This window comes from Nicotiana tabacum, chromosome 9 (genome assembly GCF_000715075.1).
Source record: "Nicotiana tabacum cultivar K326 chromosome 9, ASM71507v2, whole genome shotgun sequence".
NCBI classification, from domain to species: Eukaryota; Viridiplantae; Streptophyta; class Magnoliopsida; order Solanales; family Solanaceae; genus Nicotiana; species Nicotiana tabacum.
This window is the reverse complement of record NC_134088.1, coordinates 13,462,849-13,485,781: the sequence shown is the minus strand read 5'-3', so window position 1 is coordinate 13,485,781 and position 22,933 is coordinate 13,462,849.

The window sequence follows — 22,933 nt, the reverse complement described above, 5'->3', positions numbered from 1 at the left end:
TTGTGTCTCCCTTAGGATTTCAAAACCCAAAAAATAATGTGCATCCCCTAGATCTTTTATTTGAAACTCAGAATGAAGGAAAAGTTTGAGGCTTTCTTGTTCAGGAAAATTATCCCCTGTAATTAAAAGGTCATCAACATACACTGCAACAATTGTAATCCTGCCTGCTGACCTTTTAAAAAATAATGAATAATCATTGAGAGAGTGAGAATAACCTTTAAAGTTCAGTGTTGCGGTGAGTCTTGCATACCATTGCCTTGAGGCTTTATTTTGGGAAGAAAGTAAGAAGACAATAAAGCATACTCAAAGGAGAGACACTTACGCTTCATGTTCCACTCCTCCGGGAACGACATCCATTCAGTCGGAATAATGTCCGAGGTCCTCACTCGGACAATCGACTCATCCACCCCCGATCCTTGCGTTCATCGGTACTCGAGAAAAAGGATTTTGAAGATCGAGGGTGAAGCTTGATCAAGCCTCAAAAAAGACGGGGGCTGTACAGCCTGATCAAATGATCAAGGGTAAAAGTCGTATCCTTGACTTTGCTAGAAAAGTAGCGAAGCATGTAAACTATCCTCTAGAAAGAGGGGTAAATTCGGTCCAGTGTGACCTGGTATTTACAACAGAAGCCGAGAATGACCAGTTCTATAGCCAGAGAAGAAGTGTTCGAGGAGTTAACAGGGCCCAAGGTGAAGGGGTATGTGTATACATAAAGAAAATCGGCCTTATGATCCGTTATGCTCTCGTTAGGGCTAGGGATGTCAACCAGCACCTTCTTCTCCCACTGGCAGTTCGCCCGCACTTTGTCTATATCCTTCACAACGCTAATGAACCGGGACACGGGTTCGTATCGACCCGACATAGATGAAGGTCTATCGATGGAAAAATCCTTCATACTATCGAACTCGGTGGGTGTACACTGTTCGACGGTAGGAGCCACTTTGGCCTTACCGTTGGATTTATTGTTGGATGTTCGAGATGAAGAAGCAGCTTCGTCTTTCCAAGGCACTGTCTTGGAGGTTCTGGCCATGACGACTAAAAGTTTTCTTTTCTCGATAAGGAAGGTAGGAAACCAAAAACAAAAGAAAAGGGGTCGTAGAGGAAGATGGATTTGGATTTGAAAGCTTGAAAGAATCACAAAAGTGCGAGTCACTAAGCAATTGGGGTATTTATAGAAGCCGTATGGGTAGCGAAAAAGCTGAACCAATAACGGTTCGTGAGTTTCTCGATAGTCATGTTGACGGCGATCCTTGCGCGGCTCTTGAGTTATGTCATTTAATCCTCTGATAGGCTAACGTCATGATAACAGTGCCTTAGGAGTAGAAGTTTGAAACCTTTTCCTATCACTTCGTTCTAGGAAACGTAGGGACTATTTGTATATAGTAAAATTGGAGGATCCAATTTTTTATCATTACGACGCTCGGTAAGCACGTTTTCAAAGGCTCGAGGCTACGATCAAGATTTACACCCGAAGGTCTATCGACGCCCGACCTCGGGGCAATACAGATCGATGGTTATAGCGAAAAAGTGGGAAGTTCCCAAGGCGCGTAACTAGAGTTGGCAAAGCCTAGTGGGCTGTTCAGACCCGGATTAAGGCTTTAAATGGTTGTACTAGCCCCATATATTTGTAATAAATACATTTGTACTATGTTGGGATTCCTTCTGATATATAAAAGGGGATCCTTGTCATTTTGTAAGGGATCTGATGCTTAATATTTAATACACAAGAACATTCTCTCTGTTCTCTAACATATTCTTTTACTCTCATTTCTTGCATTTATTGCTTACATCCATTGTGTTCTATTTATTGTTCTCCATTTATTGCTTATTATTGGCCATAAAGAACCATCGTTGATTTTATTATAACTATTAATCCCCCCTCGACTGCCCCTAACCGAGCAGCCGACTCAACCTCGAGGCCCTGATTTTCAGCCATTCGGTTTGGTCATTATATTACCTACAAGCTCTTATCTCATTTTCTGATCTCTTACTTAGCATCTATTGCCTAAACAACTAGCATAAAAACGGATCACGTATTTTTAGAACCATAAAATTAAATTCAATTATAATTACTATTTTCAAGATAAACGGACCTAAAAACGAGGAAAAAGGAAAGAGTGACTCAAAATTGAAAGAGAAAAGATCACTTTCGCATTAAAGCTTTTGAGTCGTCAAAGCCCGAGTTGCTGGTCGTTATTGATTAACATGAGACTCGAGAGTTTGTATAGATGTCAAAAGAGAATATTGAGAAGCTTGTTTCTCGATGTGGGAACAAGTGCTAGCCGGCGACAACAATTTGGCTGCAACATGAATTTGACTTCAAAAGGGATTCAAATATGAACGATTAGCTCCAAGTAGAGGTGTCAATGGATATTTGAAAATCGACTAAACTGACTGAACCGTACCGAATTGATTTTTAGGTTTCTTTTAAAGAAATCGTAGGTTTTTATATAAATCTATAATCATACTGATAATTAGGGTAGGTTTTTTATTTTATAAAAATAAATCAAAAAAATATCGAACCGTATCGAATAAATTTTACATGTGGAAAATATATTTATATAGTAAGTTTAAAACTAATAAAGCATTAATTTTTTATTGGGCCTTAGAATTATGAAAACTGTTACAAGCCAGTAAGTAATTAAACTCAAAATACTAATTTCTAAAACTTATTATGCTACTTATACTTAAACTAAGTTATTTCAAATATCTTTATTAGCAAGACACAAAGTATTCTAGCGATTATGAGTAACAAACTACAATGTGTTGAATATGTTTCCTTTCATATAATTTAGATTTATCTTTTTGAATATTTAATATAGACTTTATTTTTGAGTCCCAACTTGGTTAATATCTTTCCACTCGTGTTCCCAACTTGGTTAGATTTATGTTCTTTGCTTTTACTTGGTTTCTTTTACGATGTTGTCGAATAGTTGTGCATTTATACTCTAGCCTTCTTTCATGCTTGTTGATTCATCACCCTTTAAACAGTAAAAATGTCTAGAGAGTTTGTTAAGTCCTATAAAAGAACGTATGTTATTGCATTTTACTTGTGAATTTTACATGACATTTAGAAAAATACCGAAAATTAACCGAATCGTAGCGATACCGAAGTGAAACCGACATGATTGGGATAGTTTCGAAAAGGCTAATTTTAATTATACATAATAAAATAACCAAAAATTAGTATAATACAAATTTTATAAAATAACTGGCCGAACCGAACCATTGACACCCCTAGCTCCAAGTCTTGTACGAAAACATGGAATCCAATTTAATAGGGAACAACAAATTCACTACCTCCGAGCTCGTAGCTGTTTTGAGGAGCATGGGAGATAAGGTACGATGGCCAAAAGAGATGCGGTCAAATCCAAATAGACGCAATCCAGACCATTGGTGCGAATTCCACAATGATCACGGGCATAAAACTTCAGAATGTAGATTCTTACAAAGTGAAGTGAATCATCTATTGAAACAAGGATATCTCACTGAGTTATTTAGTGAGAAAGGTAAGCAAGCTTATATGAAAAATAGTCAAGAGCCACCAAAGCCCCCATCACCCAAGAGAACCGTGAATGTTATAAGCGGAGAAGAAGATATTCACAGTGTAACATATACGACTTCCAAAAAGGTTTCTAAAGTAACAATTACACACGGGAAATAGGTACGGCAGGTTTTAGAAAATGAAAGTATTTCATTCGATGATGCAGATACCGAAGGAGTGATAACCCCATATAATGACGCACTAGTAATATCTTTACTTGTACATGATACTAATGTAAAATGAGTTTTGATTGATCCAGGGAGTTCCATAAACATTATAATACTAAGGGTATTACGTGAAATGCAAGCTGAAGACAAAATGATACCCAAGGCGCACACTTTGTCAGGCTTCGACAATTTAAGTGTGGTAACAAATGGAGAGGTAATTCTAACAACCTTTGCTGCAGGTGTTGTTAAAGAAACTAAATTTCAGGTAGTAGATATGGAAATGGCTTACAATATGATCATGGGGAGACCGTGGATACATGATATGGATGCTGTCCCATCAACTCTACATCAAGTTATTAAATTCCCATCACCATGGGGAATTTGCCAAATTCGTGGGGATCAGTAGACAGCTAGAAGTATCAATGCTGTAACAGGTACGAGCACCGTAAATAAAGAAAAATAGCAATTATAGGAAACGGTTGAAGGTATCAAAGATCAAACTTTAGCTGAACAAGAAAAGACGGATTTAGACTCGAGACCTGATACAATTGAAGAACCTGAAGAGAATGAAAATATCAAAACAACAATTGAAGAGCTCGAGGCTGTGATATTATTTGAGCAATGGCCTAAACGGAAGGTTTATGTTGGAGCCAATTTAAGCTCAGACATGCGAGATATGTTAATTGAATTTCTAAAATCTAACGTGGAGTGCTTTGCTTGGTCCCATGCTGACATGACAGGGATACCACCGGATGTGATGACTCACAAATTAAACAAAGACCTATCCTTTACACCAGTAAAGCAAAAGAAAAGAAAACAAGGGGCTTTCAAAAATCAGGTGATTCAAGATGAGGTCCAAAAGCTATTACAAATTGGGTCAATCCGCGAGCTAAAGTACCCTAATTGGTTAGCCAACACAGTTGTTGTACCTAAGAAAAATGGTAAGTGGCGAGTCTGTGTAGATTATACAGATATTAATAAAGCTTGTCCAAAAGATTCTTTTCCTTTACCGCATATAAATCAATTCATTGATGCAACTGCAGGACATGAACTTTTAAGTTTTGTAGATGCATATTCAGGGTACAACCAAATTAAAATGGACCCTAGTGATGAAGAAAAAACTTTTTTCATCACAGATAGGGGGACTTACTGTTATAAAGTAATGCCCTTTGGTCTCAAAAATGCTGGAGCAACCTATCAAAGGTTGGTTACCAAGATGTTCCAAGAATATTTAGGAAAAACAATGGAGGTATATATAGACGATATGCTCGTCAAAACCCAACAGTCTCATGATCATATTTCTCATCTATCTGTTACATTTGAAATTTTGCGAAAATTTAATATGAAACTCAACCCAGAAAAATGTGCATTTGGAGTTGCATCAGGTAAGTTTTTAGGTTTTCTTGTTTCTAAGCGTGGTATTGAGGTAAATCCTTCTCAGATCAAAGCAATAGAAGAAATCCCTGATATCCTTACTAATAAAAACGAAGTTCAAAGATTAACGGGAAGAATTGCAGCTTTGGGGAGATTTATTTCCAAATCTTCAGAAAAGTGTTTTAAGTTTTTCTCTGCACCCAAAAAGCAAGATCATTTTGAATGAAATGAAGATTGTCAACAAGCCCTTAGAAATTTGAAAGCTTATTTGTCAAAACCACCGTTATTGGCAAAACCAAAGGTGGGAGAAAAGCTTCTCATCTATCTGGCTGTGTCAGAAGTTGCGGTAACTGCTGTTTTAGTCCGTGAGGACCAAGGTAAACAATCTCCTATATATTATGTAAGCAAGTCTTTATTAGATGCTGAAACACGATATCCACAACTAGAAAAATTAGCATTAGCTTTGATCATGGCATCTAGAAAATTAAGACCTTATTTTCAATGTCATCCCATTGTTGTAGTTACTGCTTTTCCATTACGAAATATTTTGCATAAGCATGAATTGTCAGGACGGTTAGCAAAATGGGCTATAGAATTAAGTGAATACGAAATCATTTATCAGCCTAGAACTGCTATAAAATCTCAAGTATTAGCCGATTTCGTAGCTGATTTTAGTCAGGGGATGCATTTAGAAGCAGAAAAAGAATTACAAGTTTTTAATGGTGCAAACCCGGGGATTTGGATTTTATTCACTGATGCTTCGTCTAATGTAAAAGGAGCAGTCCTAGGGATAGTCCTTATACCACCTACAGGTGAGACTATTAGACAGGCTATAAAATGTCATTCTATAACTAACAATAAAGCAGAGAATGAGGCTATAATTGCAGGTCTAGAATTGGCACGAGAACTCGGTATAACACAAATTATAATCAAGAGTGATTCTCAACTCGTGGTCAATCAAATGCTGGGGACTTATACAGCCAGGGAGACACGAATGCAAGAATATCTCGCAAAGGTACGAGAACTAATAAAGCAATTCCAAACTTGGAAGGTAATGCAGATCCCAAGAGATGAGAATGTGGAGACAGATGCTTTAGCTAATCTCGCATCTGCAGGAGACGTAGAAAACGATGCAAATGCTTCAGTCGTACATTTATTTCATTCCGTTCTCGAACCTGATAAGAACGAGGTAAATTTTAATCATTTAACATGGGATTGAAGAAACGAAATTATTGTTTTTTTACAGCCCGGAACCGTGCCTGATGACAAAGGAAAAGCTTATGCACTTCGTAAAAAAGCTGCTCGTTATTGTTTACATCAAGGAAATCTTTATCGAAAGATGTTCAATGGACCATTAGCAAGGTGTCTCGGACCTTCTCAAACAGAATATGTGATAAGGGAAGTACATGGAGGACATTGTGGAAATCACGCATGAGGAAGGTCGCTAGTAAAAACGCTAATTCGAGCAGGGTATTATTGGCCTAAAATGGAAGAAGAAGCAAATGGTTTTGTGTCCAAATGTGATAAATGTCAAAGATACGGTAATAATATGCATAGACCAGCGGAGCTACTGCATCCTGTCATAACACCGTGGCCCTTCATGAAATGGGGAATGGATATCGTAGGTCCATTACCACAAGCAAAAGGTCAGGTGAAGTTTCTACTTGTACTTACTGATTATTTTACTAAATGGGTAGAAGCAGGAGCATTTAAACAGGTACGAGAGAAAGAAGTTAAAGATTTCATTTGGAGGAATATAATATGCCGCTTTGGAGTACCAAAGGAAATCATGTGTGATAATGGTCCACAATTCATAGGAGCTCAAATCACAGAATTTTTTCAAAGTTGACAAATTAAAAGGATAACATCTACACCATACCATCCGGTGGGTAATGGACAAGCGGAATCCACAAACAAGGTCATTATCAACAACTTGAAGAAAAGGTTACAAGATTCAAAAGGTAATTGGCCTGAGGTATTAGCTGGAGTACTATGGGCTTATCGTACAACGAAAAAAACAAGCACGGGAGAAACGCCATTTTTAATGGTTTATGGTGCGGAAGCCTTAATTCCAGTTGAAATAGGAGAACCGAGCACACGATACGTTCAAACAACGGAGGAATCAAATGATGAAGAGATGCGGGTGAACCTTGATTTGCTCGAAGGAAGAAGAGAAGCTGCACTAATAAGAATGGCAGCACAAAAGCAAGTAATTGAACGGTATTATAACAGGAAAGCACGCCTCAGATTCTTTAAAATTGGGGACTTCGTGCTTAAAAAGGTGTTCCAATCCACAAAGGCTGCTAATTAAGGAAAACTAAGTCCAACATGGGAAGGACCATACAGAGTTCATGACATTGCGGGAAAAGGAGCATACGAGTTGGAGACAATGGACGACAAAGTTTTACCTTCACATTGGAATGCCATCCATTTAAAGAGATATTACTTCTGAGAAAGTATCCACGATCAGGTATCACCATGTTAAAATTTTTCTTTTGAAATTATTAAAGTTTTTCTAACGATTTTAGATGCTAGGCAAAAACCCTAACTCGTGCCAAATGATGAGTCACGACCTGCAAGGCAAAATGGAGTATTCTAAAATTCCCAGCCCAGGGTTACAATTAATCTGATGGAAATACACACGAGTTAGGCAGTCTTCATCTATAATCGCACCTCCGAGTCCCGTATATTTTTCTGTTTCAGGAAAAGGACCAAATTGAAAGAAATAAACAAGTGTTCGAGGCTTCATACTTCACCGCTCAAATACTTGGGGGACTACATATTATACACAGATATGTGTAGAAAAACAGATACGAATATCGAATAAAAGTCGGACACAAAGAGACAAGTGTTGAGAAAAAGTTACGAAGTCTTCAGCATTCATCATCGTGTTCAATAAACACAAGACATTCATCATAATGTTTTTCCCATGAGAACAACAGAGTCATCTCTCAAGCTCATAAACGAAGTCACCTCTCAAACCCTTCCTAATATATAAAGATAGGGTCATGACTATGTACTGAAACAGGTTATGAAGAAAAACCTTGTTTATTTTATATTATGTAAAAATCTGTTACAAGAAAAACAGTTACGAGAAAGTTATAGATGTATTTTAATACATGTAATAGTCAAAAAACTTGTTAAAGTTCATGAATAAAAACTTGTCAAAGTTGTTTCATACAAAACATGTGTATTCCTATTTCTTTCATCGTATTATAACACCATTATGAAGTTGAGACGTCTTCTTCATTAAGTGTCGATAAAATAAAAGGGCCCTCTTTTATAAGCCTCATGTTGATAATCCATGAGAAGAATCATAAAGCATTTTCAAAGGATAAAAATGCTAAGCTATTCTATAAGTCCTAGATAAATAGGCAAGAATAGAATATACAGAAGTACCGATAAAACTTCTTAATATAAAAGACTAAGTACAAACTTAGTCAGCAAAATATTTATTTTTTACAAATGCCCCATTATGATAACTGGGGACTTTATCAAAAGATCCCTTAAAGTTTCCAAGGGATAACACCACCAATTAATAAAAAACAAAAACAGTAAAGTTTGAAATACATTCAACTAGTCACTGAAGGGGTTGGAACATCAGAAGTTTCAATCTCATTTTCAGGGGCAGTCGCAGGCACGGTAACAACTTCTGAGGAAGCAGCAATAGGAGCGGTTTCAACTGGGCCTGGAGTGTTAAAATCACCGAGGGAAGCAAGGGTCACGGAAGCTTCAGTAGGAGCTTCAGCTTCCATGGACTGTGTCATAGAAGTTTCACCATCGAGAGCCGGAATTACAACTCTAATTGCCGCAGTAGCCACTTCTTCAGTTAAAAGCTCTTCTGCCCCAGGAGTTCCAAGAGTCCAGGAGAAAGAGTATCAATTGGTTGTTGGCTTTTTTCAATAGTGTCTAAGACTTTGGATAATTCAGATTGCAAATCAAAGTTTTCTTGAGTAGCTTCCATCAAAGCATTACGACGAGATTTTAGAAAAGCCCAACTTACCTCTATGTTGAAGTTTTCCTCAAGAAGTCTATACTCTCTTTCCCACATAGCAATATCTTTCTTCAATATCTGGTGTTCAGCTAAGTGGAATCAAGGGAAGCTTCAAGGGAGGCATGAGAACTCTTCAAAGCACGTATCTCGTCAGAGGAGATCCTTAAGTCAGCTTGAGCTTGAGTCAAGCTTTGCACTAACTCCCCTGCATATTCTTCTTTCTTCTCCACAAGTGCCTTAAGCTCTCTGATTTCTTCACTAGCCTTTGATAATTGTTCTAAAAATGAGCACTCCAAAAGCTCCTTATCTCTTTTAAATTGGCCTGAAGAAGCCTTGGCAATTGCTAGCTCAGAAGTCAAACCACGCTTTTGCTGCTCCAGGAGATTTCTACTTTCTTGCAACTCCTCTATGGTCCCCTGAGCATTCTCAAACTACTCCTTCCAACTAGCTGCTTCTAGCTGGGCTCCCCTAGCTATTTCCTCAGCCTCGTGGATAGACTTTTCAGACTCACGGGCTTTCCTTTCCAGAAGGGAGATTCTTCCCATCAATTCTGTACCAATGAAGTTAGCCTACAGAGACAACTCATAGAAATGAGAATTTGGAGATTAAAAAAAAACTTGTTAGTAAGTAAAGGAAAAATACCTTCAAAGTAGAATGAACTATGTCATTCATCAGAGTCAAGCAACTATGGCTCTCCATCTTCTTCTTCTCAATATCTTCGATTAGAGGCTCGAGCCAAACATCAGCTCCACCAGTCTTTCTCAAAAGGCTATGATTGGCAGGAACTTCAAGAGTAACACTTCTCATAGCCATGCCTCTGCTGCTAGAACCCGCCTCTGTATGCTGAACAGAGGGAGGGGGAGCAATGGAAGGAGGAGTAGTATAAGAGGTAAAAACAATGGGAGCTGTGGGAGACAAAGCAGGGACAGTAGGAGCAGATATGGGAACCAAAACAGGTAAGGAAACAGGAGTCGATAAAATAGGTAAAGAAATACTCGTGGTTGTCAAAGGAATAGAAGGAATAGAAGAAGAGAGGGGAGTTTCATCAAGAACTGGTCCAAACTCTCCACTCTCAAAACCACTAACAAAGAGACGTCGAATTGATTCATTAGAGCCTCTTGGAGTGGTATCCTCATCAGAAAGGATTTGAACAGGCTCGGAGATAGAGGCTCGAGCAGGAGTATCTTCAACTTCATCTCCATCAATGACGCATTTCCTGGCTCTTGGCCTAGCTATCAAAGAGGTATTCTCTTCTTTCTCATTCTCAGAACTTTCTTCTGCAACTTTTCTTTTTGATAGCGTGGCCCGAGTCTTTTCCAAATCAAATGAAGCGGTTGAAGACGCTCGAATAGCAACAACTACCTCAGCTATCATACCCCTGATACCAAATCCTGATAAAAAGAGGGATAAAGAATTAAAATAAGAAATAATTCAATATACGACAAAGCATAAGGAAATACATACCATGAGTCTTCACTTTCCAACCATTCAAAAGAGAAATTGATTTCCAAGTTCTCGCCTCCATAGACGCAATCTTCAAAATTGAATCTACCCAACCACGGAAGTCAGGAACGTGTTCCACATCTCCCATGGTTGCTACAAAAAGCTAAAAAGAGACGAGATTAGAAAAGAAATCAAAATTCTTAAAAAATAGATACGGTAAGAAAAAGAAAAACTTATGTGCAAAATTCCACTTCTCAGGGAAGGGAATGTTTGTTTCACCCAACAAATCCACCGTATGTGCAACAACGTAATGACAATACCACCCTCGATCCTTGTCATCTTCGGGGTTTACCAAAATCTTCTTGCTTTTTGCAGTCAAGGTAAAAACTCCATGGCGGAATAATTTGGGGTGTTATAGGTGAATAAGATGGGAAAAGGTAAAATTAACATTGGCTTTGGTAGACAAATACCTTAAGCAAGCCACAGCTCTCCAAACAAGAGGACCTACTTGTGCTAAGCAAATTTTGAAAAAGCGGCAAAATTCAAGTATAACTGGGTCAATGGCAGGATTAAATCCCAAAGTAAAAGGATATGTATAAACGAAAGAGAATCCAATTCTGAAAGAAGAAATTCTCTGGTTTTGGGCAGAAATCATCATACGAAGATTATCTCTCCAATTACAATCTTTCCTAACAGTGGGAATCACAAGTTCAGTTATTAAAGAAGGATAGGTGTCAGCTTTTTCTAAATTTTTAACTTGTTCTTGGAGATATCTTCTATCATTCCCAAAAGATAAATCATTGGGTACAATTTCTTCAACTAAAAGTTCGTGAGTAGGTTCAGAAAGTTCTTTACCTTTAGAATAAGGGGTCTTTGGGATAGAACTTCTAATACCAGAAGAAGAAGAAGCAGAACCAGATGAACCACCACGAGTGGATCCTAGGCTCAAGCTCCAAAGCCTACCTCCTCTTCCTCTCCTATGTCTTACGGGGGTATTGGAGAAGTGATCTAGAATTGGAACTTTTCTAGGGTTAGGGTTTGGAGATGACATTGTTGAAGAAGGATGAACTAAAGGGGATAAAAAGCAAAAAGTGAATAATAAATTGCTTGTTGAAGATCTATGAAGAAGAAGATAAAAGAAAGAGGGTTAAATATGTTTATAATGACAACCGTCAAACTTAGAAGTGTAATGATGGAAAGCCTATAATAAAGGCAACTATCACTTCATGAATAGTAAGGTATGAATAAGCCTTGAAAAAAGGCTGCAAAATTACAGAGCCAATCAGAAGATGACGCGTGCGGAGACCATTAAATAGAAAAGACAATTGAAGCGTCAGTACTGTCATAGCATTAATTACGGCAAAAATTCCCTTTTTATGAAGATCCACTTCCCAGATATTTAATTGATAAATAAATGGAAAGTGGGGGGACTATCTGTATTGGGAAAAAACTGAATTTACATTGAAGGTGACGTGGCATGACACTTGGACTAGTTAAATGGTCAAAACATGATGATCAGTTAAGAGGCACGAGTGACAACAGATACAGGGAGAGGAAAGCTAAATAGGCACGAGAGGCAATTCGAATAATACAAGCTTCGTACCTATTTAGGTCATTAAAAGCCAAGAGATCAGAAGGCATTGAAGACATGGATATGATGACGAAAAGGAGTCCAAATTCAATATTAAATACCCAATATGTTAGAGAATTGGTATTAAATAGGAATGATTATGTAACGTCTTATTTAATGTCATTTATTGCTCATAATTGTCTCATTAAGACTAAGGCATTACGCCTTCTCCTAGAATCAACTATAAAAGGAGAAAGACTCAACATTTGTAAGGACACAAAATACTATTGAGATTTCACTGAACTATAAAACTATTTACTGCTTTATCATCGTTCTCAAAAAACTTTTATTATTTTCGTCTCCTGATTATTAGTAACCCGAATTTCTCTTTATTTTTAGCTTTGACCAAAGACTCAGATTTTTGGTTAAACAGAATAGACAAAGCGTCACTCTATGATCCGAAAATGCAATCGCCACAAATACCAAAACAGACATCATCGCATGCACGAAATCTGTAAATCCCACTACGTACCTGTTAGAAAAAGTAAATAATAGATTAAAAAAATGAAATAATAGCTTGAAACATGAAATCAACTTACTACAAGAAAAATAATGCTATTAACATGAGAATAAAATTGTCACATATATCAATCCACATGGATGAATTCCGTCGTAAAAACTGTCACAAAATTGTGACAGATGATCTGTCTATCATATATATTCCATCACAAAATTAATATCAATCCACATGGATGAATTCCATCATCAAAACTGTCACAAAATTGTGACAAAACGATTTGTCAATTATATATATTCCGCCACAAATATCAATCCACATGGATGAATTCCATAAAAAATCTAACATAAAATTGTGATAGGCGATATGGCTGTCATATATTCCGTCGCAAATATTACCTCTCATCTTTTGGCACATCCACACCTAATCCGGACTTGAAAACTTTCAATCCTCTTGGTATCACAAATCCATAGTAAACTTTCCCCTCCGGTCCATAAAAATTATCGGTAAAATGGAAGAAGAAGCAAGACAAAGTGCAAAGGCCAAGTAGTGTTAAAATCATTAATGTAGTGACAGGGGAACAATCGCCTTTGCCATAGACTGATGGAAAGACCATTTCAAAAGTTAAAAGTGTGCCTGTTGGTAGAAAATTGAAACTAAGCTAGTTATGCCTATCAACTACTAGTTACAAGATTCCTATCTATAATTCTTTCGCAAATTGATCTTGAGTCTTAGCTGATTCTGCTTGTAGACTTCGATCTGAATCTTGATGCTCGTAAGTTGTAGGCGCTTGTTTATTTCTGCAGCATTGAGTGAAGCGGGATTGGCAGAGCTCGTGACTTCAATCAGATTTTGAGCGATCTGCACTTTGTTTGCTCCAAAAAGCGGGATTGGGTTTTATCTATTCTTTAATTAATTTGTTATTATGTGTATGCAGTGTCCTAATTAGAGAAGAAGAAAGGGGGAGATCAGATGAGTGAGAATGGGTGTGATAGATACTACCCATTTTTGTAAATGGGTCGGATAAGGTAAATGGGTTGAAATAATATCCATTTTTTGTTCCAGTCAAAGATTACCCCGTGGCCCAATTAAAAAATGCCATGTCATTAAATGAATGGAAAAGGGCCAAAACTATCCCTATCGTTTGCTAAATGGTTTATAAATACCCTCCGTCCATCTATCCGTTCAAAAAAAAAACACCCATCAGTTCTGCCGTTAGTCGCGGGGGTATTTTTGTTAATAGAATTAACTTCGTGTGTTTTTTTGAACGGATAGATGGACGGAGTGTATTTTTTTGAACGAATAGATGGACATAGGGTATTTATAAACCATTTAGCAAATGATAGGGATATTTTTTACCCTTTTCCGTTTTTTCTTTCATTTGAGTACGAGACTGTTTGGTTAAGCTTATAAGTTGTCAAATCAATTTTTAAACACTTTTTGACTTATTTGCATTTAAATTGCTCATAAGCTTACTATTTATAAATAAAAAATAAGCTAAAAGTGATACGTTGGTCGCCCAAAGTTATGATTTTTCTGCTTATAAGCATTTGACCAATATTTTTATTATTACACCCATAAAATACTTCTTTTCTTAAAAACAAATTCCCAACCCATCAATATTTTCGTCACCTTCTCACCATCTAGAATAATCATTTTTTTTTGGTATTCTAGAGTGAGCAAGTTTGTATATTCTTGTAAATGATTATTTATTTTCTACTAGAAAAAAATAATTCAATAATACTTCTATCTTCTATATGAATATTTTGTGCGCTATTTAACTATATTCTTACTAACAAATTTTAGTGAATTTATTAATGACATATGTGTTTATCTGTAAAATAGTACAGTTGAATTTATACGTGGTTTCTAGACAAGTGAATTAATTCGATCCCGAAATAATAAAATAATTGAAGAAACACACAATACTTAGCCTTGAAGTGAAGATAAAATCGCAGAAAAAGTAATTCCGAGATCAGAGCTTCCGGGCACAGCAGGAATGAAATCAAAGAATAAGAAGATAGAATTGTATAAAGCTTTGAATCAATTGTAGCGTAAGTTTGCCAGAAAAGTCGTCCTCTTTTCAATGATAACAGAGCTCACTATTTATAGTTGCACCTAGGAAACAAGGTCCTAGGATCATGCCCTTCTTTAATGTCAATTATGAGGTCCATTGAAGAAGGTATAATGGTGAGCATAAATGTCAAATTCTCTGTAACGGGCAGTGTACTAAATGCTGCGGAATATTCTCCATTAAATGCTACCGAGCGGAGGATATTTATTGCATCTTTATGAAGTGTCACTCCCTTCAGTAACAAACGGGGCAATTGCCTTCGATTTTAACTATCCCCCACCTTAGACTCCACGTGTCACTCTCTTAAGCGGCCACTTAGCATAGCATGTTTTATCTTATACAGATAGTCCCCCTGCTTTTCGGTGTCATGACTTTGTATCACCGGGAAGTTGGTAGAAATAGTCATTTTGATGGGAATTACTATAATTGCTTCTGAAAAGCTTCTGATAGTTGATTAGACACACGTCTCTCCACATTTGATGCCCCGAAAATGCGTCAACCCACGATTCATCATAACTTTTGCCAGTTACTAAACCTTTACTTATACGCATCAACCTCCTTCATTCATACTCCATAACTCTCCAAACTCTCTAAAACTCTCTTTATTCAAATTGTATCCTGTTCTTCAACCTTTCTTTAACTCTCTTCAAATGAAAAAGCTTTTTCTTCTTCTATAACATATAATGGCTTCTTCTTCAAAGAATACCAGTTTCTCAAAGAACAAAAACAAAGCCTAGGGTACTGATCCTCTAATAGTGAGCACCGTCATCCCTAGAAGTCTTGTTACAACAAAAGACTTCAAGAGAAATTCCCTTTAGTTAGCCCTCATACATGGGCCGTTAGCAGGTATCCTTCTTCCATCTGTCCTTCCAGTATTTTTGTTGTGAAGAAAGATTGTCACTGCCAAGATTTGGACATTATTGCTCCTGATCTAACAGAGCGAGTAACCCTACCCGAGGAGGGTTTTACATACTTTTACACATACCCCTTTACTTTGGGAGTGTTCTCTTTGAGTGGAGAGCTTGACTCCGTTATTGTGGAGTTCTGCCTTCGCTACCAGGTGTGTTTGGCATAAGTAAGCCCTTCTGTGTGGAGGACGATTGTTTGTCTTCGGCGTTTATGCCAAGATACGGGAGAGGAGCTATCCTTAGCTCATGTAATGAATCTCTATTCCCCTAAAATCATTCGCGGGGAAATGATAAACTTCACCAAACGCGGCCACCTTGCTCTATTATCTAGCATGGATGATGACAGCGATCGTGGGTGGATAGAACAGTTCGTTACAGTTGCCACCAATAATATCATTCCAGCAACGACTTCATCCTTTCCGGAATCATGGAACCGCACTCGTAATCTCCTTGTTTAATATTTCTTTCATTAGAAATTTTTTCATATCCATATTGATCATCCTTCCTTCACCTGTTTCAGCAACTCGATGGGTTCCACCTAGGGTTGAAGTCTTGGACCAGTGGGTCCGGAAAATCTTGGATGTCACTACGCCCAGAACCCATACATGGAAAGAACTGACCTTTAAATACTGGTGGAAGGCCAAAAATTAAGGTAACTTGGACTCATATCGTTTTTGTTTTTTACGTGAGGAAATTGATTGATCATTTCTCTCTTTTTTCTGAATTCAGATATAACCGTGGGCTTGGTTGTCATCCCCGAGGAGGATGTTTTAGCTGATCTTACTGATGCGGAGAGGCTACTTCAGGAGGCACTTACTCGAACAGGTGTCTTCAGGCCTGCTTCGAATACAAGTATTTCTTCACGGAGTCCCTAGTTAGAGAACAAGCAACCAAAAAGAAAAAGTTACTCTGCTGTCGGGGGAAAGAATAAGAGGGCAAAGAATGTTGCCCCAGATTCATCTCCGGAAGTTGTGGTGATGAGCCCTCCACGTGGGCCAGCCATAGACACTGTGATGATTGACGATGATGGAGAATCTAGTGATAAGGGAGCTTCTCTACATAGAAGACGACGATCATTATCATCCCAACAAAATGTTCAACCTATTGAGTTAGTTACACCAACTAAGGATGATGTCTCGGTGCTTTGGGGGGAGGTAACTGCTACATCATCTCCACCGGCCACATCTGCCCGAGAAGAAGATGTTCCTCTTCTCCAGTAACCAATCCATGGGAATTTGGGGAAAATTATGCTGCCTCATCAGAAGATCCGCGAGGGAGGAGGAACGTTACTCTATTGATCTCTATAGGATGCAATTTGCTATCCCCTCCGGTGGAACTTGCTAACTATCTGAAACCTTTGGCTTCAGAAAATTATTGGAAAAAGATACAAGCTCTCCCTCTCGAGTGCTTATTGAGCAATGCCATGCACAATGCCGAGCGGTACATTCTTCACTTCTTTTGTCATTTCTTCTATCTTTGACTGAAAATATCCTGAGTTTACCTTTCTAGTTTTGTAGGCCAACGTCCTGGCCTCTAGAGGTTGATTCGGGAGAAAGAAGAACTTACCTCCGTAGGGGATCAACTTTTGGCCGTGCGAGAGCAAACTGTTGCTCACCTCTCAGAATTGGATGCCAAAGATTCTGAGGCCATTATGTTGGAGGCTCATTTGTAGCAAAGCGAGCAAGAACTAGAAACCCTTAGCCAAGAGATTGGCCCTCTTAGGATTCAATTTGATGAGGCCAAGGCCAAATGGGCTGAGGTCCATAATGTCAATCTTGCTGCAACTGATCGTGAGGCTGCCTCCGCTAAAAGATTGACCAACTTAAAGGTAGCCTTGAACTCCAAAACTGAAAAGATTTCTGCTGTAGGGGTGAAACATGCCCATTTGGAGGAGAAGTATAGGAAGAATATTGAGCATAATAGGCTTTTTAACTCAACTATTCATGACCTTGACATTAGCCTCAAATTCGTTATATCCGCCCGGGAAAACATTTCTGCCGAGGTAACCTAACTCAAAGAAGAACTTAAAAGCCGAGCAGTATCCCTCGTTGTTGAGAAAACTTATGTTATGTATAGCATAAGGAGAAAAACCTTGGAAGAGGCCAAAGCGGGTATACCAAAATCACTAATGCATGTGAGCTTGAGTTAGCTGCTAAAAGGGGTCTCCCAACAGAGCCTGATACTTTTGGTTCTTTCGGTTCCGGTTCTGAAACTTCGAAAATTGAAGTGGAAATAAAAGGCAAAGATTTTTAAGGCCAAACTGATGAGAGCCAAAATGTTGATCCATAGGCGAATCTACCCACTTCCCCTGGGGCGCGGACAGTTCTCTTCCTCCAGGTTACGGAGATGCAGCAGTTTAGCTTTTTTTCTATTTTTCCAACTTTTGTATTTGTGCCACTTTGGCATGTTACAGTAAATAAAGACATATTTTTGCTCAAGTATTGTTTGAGTCTTTCTTTCGTTTGAATATTTATGCAAGTTTTAATCTTTGCATTCTCTTTTTTTCTTTTGCTTAAGTGTTTTGCGCAAGTTTTATTGTTTGTGTCTTATTATGTAAATCCTTGGGTGTGTTTTCCCCCGAAAAAATTTGGATTCCAAGCACAAATTCTTCCGAAATCAATCCTTTATCGTGAGATTTTTTATAAGAGAGGGCCCTCATATGTTTACGGTGATCTTAAAGAGGACGTCTCGTGTTCATTACGACACTAGCATTTTAAGTACTTGTTTAACTTTCAAATTATAAATTCAATTTATCGATCAGAAAAGAAACAAGATGGAAAACTAAAAGGACTTCACTATATTCCTTCCGTTTTCAAAAAGTACATAAGCATTCATTATGGTAAAAAGAAATTATCATTTCTTGTGGCTAATTTGTACAACTTGTTTCTATGGTGTTGCATGCGCAGTCCCTGGTCCCGATGATATAACTATGTTCTCGATTTTCATGTTCTATACAATGTGAAAGTCATTGTTTCAGTATTCTCATATCATTCCCCCCCTAGTGTTTGAATGTGAAGAATGCAAATTGGAATACTGGAAATCTTTCACCTTCGAGGATCCCACTAATAAATTGCTAGACAATCTTCAGCTCAATAACAAACTTCGCTTCCCCTTAGGAATTTATACTATCGAGCAAAAGACTATCCAACAATCCTCTAGTGGTTTGCACTTGTGAACGGTTGGGTAACCTTTTGCTTGATAGCAAACTCACTTTCCCGGTGGGAATTTTTATCGGGCCAAAGATTATCTAACAGCACCAGAGTGGTTCTTCGCTTGTGTGCCTTGCTATTAAAGGTCTTATTGTTGCTGTTGAAACTTTCTTCGTAGTATGATTTTCGTTGTTGCCTCATTAAAAACCTTGCTAGAAAAATCCAATTGGGATAAAAACTGGACGAAGAGAAAAAGAATGCAGCATATATTTTCAGTACATGCGATGTTTGTTAGCAATAATATCTTTTGAGGTGTGCCACGTTCTAGTTTCTGGGCAAATTTTCTCCATCTTGATTTCCCAACTCATGTGAATCTTTCCCGGTGATAGATAAAACATAGTAGGGCCTTTCCAGGTTGGACCCAGCTTCCCTGAGTCGAGTTCCCAAGTGTTTTAAGTTACTTTCCCTAGAACCAAGTCTCCCACTTTAAAATGACAGATGTTGGCTCTTCGATTATCATATCTTTCCATTCTCTGCTTCTGGGCCGCCATTCTAATATGTTCCAAGTCCCCCAGTTATCGAGTAACTCTAAGTTGACCAATATCGATTTGTTGTTCGTCACTTTGCCTGCCTGAAAATATCTTAAGGCAGGATCTCCTACTTCTATCGGGATTAAGGCTTCTGCTATGTACACAAGTGAAAAAGGAGTTTCTCCTATGCTCGATTTGGCCATCGTTCGGTATTCCCATAACACTTTAGGTAGTTCCTCAGGCCATTTACCTTTAGCTGCTTCCAAGCTTTTCTTGATATTTTGTATAATCACTTTGTTCGTTGATTCCGCTTGAGCATTTGCGCTCGGATGATGTGGTGTAGATATGATTCTCTTTCTTTTCAAATCTTTAAGGAACTTTGTGATCTTCGCACCAAAAAATTGTGGCCTATTATCGCATGCTATCTCTTTTGGTATTCCAAACCTGCAAATTATGTTCTCCCATTAGAAATCCACCACTTCACGTTCGCCAATCATCTGATAAGGACGTGTTTCAACCCACTTAGAAAAATAGTCAGTTAAAATTAAAAGAAACCTTACCTTACCGGGGGATGGTGGCAGTGGTTTGACGATATTCCTCATATCATGAATGGCCACAGAGACAGAATTGAGTGTAATGGTTCTGCTAGTTGATGTACTAGTGGTGCGTACCATTGGCACTTATCGCATTTTTGCACGAAAGCTTGTCTTGTTCCATTCGGGACTAATAATAACCTGCCCTTACCAGTTTTAGCACTAAGGAATCTGCGTCCGAATGGTTTCCGCATATTCCTTCGTGGACTTCTCGCATAACATAGTTAGCTTCGGACGCTCCCAAGCATCGTGCCAGCGGGCCTTGGAAAGATTTCCTGTACAATTGGCCTCCTTTGAAGCTATACCATAATTCTTTAGCACGCAGTTCCCGGGACGCATTGGAGTCTTCGAGAAAATTCCCGCGTTTGATATAATCGATGATCTCATTCCTCCAATCTTAGACCAAATTAGTTGTATTTACCTTATAGCAGCTATCCACATCCAGGGCCGAGTGCATAAATTATACTACCGTACCAGAATCCGATCCCTTCATTTCAGTTGATGAAACGAGGTTAGCCAGTGCATCCGCTTCTGCATTTTCTTTCCTCGGGATATGAGTAATCGACCACTCCTAAAATCGAGCCAGCAAAGACTGGACCTTCACTACGTACTGTTGCATGCGATCATCTTTGGTTTCAAAGATCCCGTAGACCTTATTACCACCATCTGGGAGTGGCATTTGATTTCTATGACCTCGGAATCTAGTCATCGGGCCAGATTGAGTCCTACAATGAAAGACTTATACTATGCTTCACTGTTAGTTAAAGGGACCATTTTTATGGCCTGCCTTAGGGTTTCTCCTGAAGGCGTGGTTAATACTATGCCAAGCACGGACCCATTTACATTGGAAGCTCCATCCATAAATAAGATTCAAACTCTCGATGTCGATTCTGACACCATTACTGACTCTTTGGTCGCTAGAGGCAGTAATCCCAGACTGAAATCAGCCACAAAGTCGGCCAAAACTTGTGACTTAATCGCAGTCCTTGGTTTATATTCTATGTAAAATTCACTCACTTTGACGACCCATTTTGCCAATCTACCCAAGAGTTCGGGTTTGTGAAGGATGTCCACAGGGGAAATGTGGTCACCATAGCTATCGAGTGACATTGGAAGTAAGGCCTCAACTTCAGAGCAGCGACTACGAGAGCTAAAGCTAGATTCTTCAAATGCGGGAAGCGAGTTTCTGCTCCCATTACAATTTTACTAACATAATAAATGGGAGATTGCGTACTTTTAACCTCAAGGACTAAAGCTACACTTACCGCTACTTCTGAGACTGCGAGGTAGACCAACAGTATTTCACCTTCCTTCGATTTTGAAAGTAACTGAGGGCTTGACAAGTATCTTTTCAAATCTCTCAAAGCCTGGTGGCATTCTGGGGTCTATTTGAAATTGTTTTTTTTAGCAGCTCGAAGAAACAGTGTCATTTCTCTGATGACCGGGAAATTAACCTGCCCAAAGCAGCCAATCTCCATGTGAGCTTTTGAACTTCTTTCACACTTGACAGCTAGTCCAGGATATCCTCGATGGATTTGATCTTATTGGTATTTACCTCAATCCCGCTTTGCGATACCAAGAATCCTAAGAATTTGCCGGAGCTGACCCCGAACACGCACTTTTCGGGGTTAAGCTTCATATTATCCTTTCTTAGGATGTCAAAAGTTTCTTGAAAATGCGTAATATGATCACCTGCGTTCAAAAACTTAATAAGCATATCATCTATATAAACATCCATAGTTTTTCCTATCTATTTTTCAAACATCTTGTTTACGAGTCGCTGGTAAGTGGCTCCGGCGTTCTTCAGCCCGAAGGACATCACATTTTAGCAATATGTGCCAAAATTCATTATGAACAAAGTTTTTTCCTGATCCTCTAGGTTTATCTTAATTTGGTTTTACCCGGAATAAGCATTGAGGAAACTCATTAACCCGTGCTCGGTCGTCGCATCAATCATTTGATCGATATTTTGCAGTGGGAACGAGTCTTTTGGGCACGCCCTATTAAAGTCCTTATAATCTATACACATGCAAAATTTATTGTTTTTCTTATGAACTACTACTACATTAGCTAGCCAGTCTGGATACTTTACCTTTCGGATTGAACAGATGTCAAATAGGCGAGTTACCTCTTCTTTGACGAATTTATTCCTGAACTCCGCAACAGAGCATTTCTTTTGTCTTATCAGAGGGATGTCGTGATCCAAGCTTAGCTTGTGTACAGCCACATCTACTGGGATACCTGTCTTGTCTGCATGCGACCATGCAAAACAATCAGCATTATATTTAAGAAATTCAATAAAGCCAGACTTGAGCTCGGGGTGCAGTCCTATCCCTAAGTGGAATTTTCTTTCTAAGAACTTTTTGAACAATGCAACTTGTTCGAGCTCTTTCGCTGTAGATTTTATTACATCCGTCTCTTCTGGTACCTGGAAATATCTCAGCACCTTATAAGATTCTGACACTTCTTCCCCCTGGCTAACTTCATTCGATTCGGGAGCGGGTGCCGGTTCTTGTAGTTGATATGCCATATGCTCCTTCCCTTTACTACTGGAGACCGAAATTGCATTTATCTCCCTAGGCACCGGTTGGTTGCCCTTATCTGTTTGATTCCTTCGGGCATTGAGAATTTCAGCAACTGATGATATGTTGATGGTATAACTCTCATCTTGTGCAACCACGGTCTTCCCCAAATAATATTATATCCCATATCACCATCCACCACTTCAAAAAGAGTGGTCTTCATCACTCCTTCAGCGTTCGTGGGTAGCAAGATCTCTCCTCGGGTTATCACACTTGCGAGGTTAAATCCAGCAAGGAGTTTTGTGGCCGGAATGATGCTTCCGGTGAGTTTGGCTTGTTCCAGTACCCTCCATTGTATGATATTGGTCGAGCTTTCTGGATCCATTATAATGCATTTAATTTTAAAATCTAATATATTTACAGAAATTACCAATGCATCGTTGTGCGGCAGCAACAATCCGCCTGCGTCCTCCTCCGTAAAAGTGATGTCGTCTTTAACGACTTCCCGGAGTCTCTTGCTATGGTTATAGATACCTTTGTCTTTTTTT